Here is a 1,539-nt window from a genome sequence, read left to right on the forward strand (position 1 = left end):
GAAGTTAAGCGTGCTTGGGCGAGAGTAGTACTAGGATGGGTGACCTCCTGGGAAGTCCTCGTGTTGCATTCCCTTTTTAATTTTTTTCGCGCCGCTTGCAAAACAAAACGCACATGTAAGTAATATATTTACCGTGTTTTATTATTTTGCACGAGTGCGGTAAGTCATAGCTGGGTGCTCACGATTCACGGGTCCAGCGTCGGCGTTGTGGCGCGGCAAGCGTGCACTGGTGCGGTTGAGAGGGAGGGGTGGAAACCGCGTTAAACTCGTCTCCGTAGTTGAGAGGGAGCGGCCAAAGCAATGTACAATCGTCTTTGTAGTGGAGCTGGGAGGGGCAAGGATAAGGGACGAAGACCGGGGTAACATGTCGGATGCGATCATACCAGCACTAAAGCACCGGATCCCATCAGAACTCCGAAGTTAAGCGTGCTTGGGCGAGAGTAGTACTAGGATGGGTGACCTCTTGGGAAGTCCTCGTGTTGCATTCCCTTTTTAATTTTTTTCGCGCCGCTTGCAAAACAAGACGCACGTGTAAGTAATATATTTACCGTGTTTTATTATTTTGCACGAGTGCGGTAAGTCATAGCTGGGTGCTCACGATTCACGGGTCCAGCGTCGGCGTTGTGGCGCGGCAAGCGTGCACTGGTGCGGTTGAGAGGGAGGGGTGGAAACCGCGTTAAACTCGTCTCCGTAGTTGAGAGGGAGCGGCCAAAGCAATGTACAATCGTCTTTGTAGTGGAGCTGGGAGGGGCAAGGATAAGGAACGAAGACCGGGGTAACATGTCGGATGCGATCATACCAGCACTAAAGCACCGGATCCCATCAGAACTTCGAAGTTAAGCGTGCTTGGGCGAGAGTAGTACTAGGATGGGTGACCTCCTGGGAAGTCCTCGTGTTGCATTTCCTTTTTAATTTTTTTCGCGCCGCTTGCAAAACAAAACGCACGTGTAAGTAATATATTTACCGTGTTTTATTATTTTGCACGAGTGCGGTAAGTCATAGCTGGGTGCTCACGATTCACGGGTCCAGCGTCGGCGTTGTGGCGCGGCAAGCGTGCACTGGTGCGGTTGAGAGGGAGGGGTGGAAACCGCGTTAAACTCGTCTCCGTAGTTGAGAGGGAGCGGCCAAAGCAACATACAATCGTCTTTGTAGTGGAGCTGGGAGGGGCAAGGATAAGGGACGAAGACCGGGGTAACATGTCGGATGCGATCATACCAGCACTAAAGCACCGAATCCCATCAGAACTCCGAAGTTAAGCGTGCTTGGGCGAGAGTAGTACTAGGATGGGTGACCTCCTGGGAAGTCCTCGTGTTGCATTCCCTTTTTAATTTTTTTCGCGCCGCTTGCAAAACAAAACGCACGTGTAAGTAATATATTTACCGTGTTTTATTATTTTGCACGAGTGCGGTAAGTCATAGCTGGGTGCTCACGATTCACGGGTCCAGCGTCGGCGTTGTGGCGCGGCAAGCGTGCACTGGTGCGGTTGAGAGGGAGGGGTGGAAACCGCGTTAAACTCGTCTCCGTAGTTGAGAGGGAGCG

The 1,539-nt window shown here is 51.8% G+C and overlaps 3 non-coding genes across 3 annotated transcripts; all 3 read left to right on the top strand.

The window, feature by feature from the left end:
* Positions 1–369: 369 nt before the first annotated feature.
* LOC119342902 lies at positions 370–488 on the top strand. Its single transcript, XR_005165787.1, has one exon. It is a non-coding gene; the product is annotated as a 5S ribosomal RNA (ribosomal RNA).
* A 297-nt stretch (positions 489–785) lies between these two features.
* Positions 786–904, top strand: LOC119342904. The gene has a single exon (XR_005165789.1). It is a non-coding gene; the product is annotated as a 5S ribosomal RNA (ribosomal RNA).
* A 297-nt stretch (positions 905–1,201) lies between these two features.
* Positions 1,202–1,320, top strand: LOC119342903. Its single transcript, XR_005165788.1, has one exon. It is a non-coding gene; the product is annotated as a 5S ribosomal RNA (ribosomal RNA).
* The last annotated feature ends 219 nt before the right edge of the window (positions 1,321–1,539 follow it).

This window comes from Triticum dicoccoides, unplaced genomic scaffold (genome assembly GCF_002162155.2).
Source record: "Triticum dicoccoides isolate Atlit2015 ecotype Zavitan unplaced genomic scaffold, WEW_v2.0 scaffold108792, whole genome shotgun sequence".
NCBI lineage: Eukaryota > Viridiplantae > Streptophyta > Magnoliopsida > Poales > Poaceae > Triticum > Triticum dicoccoides.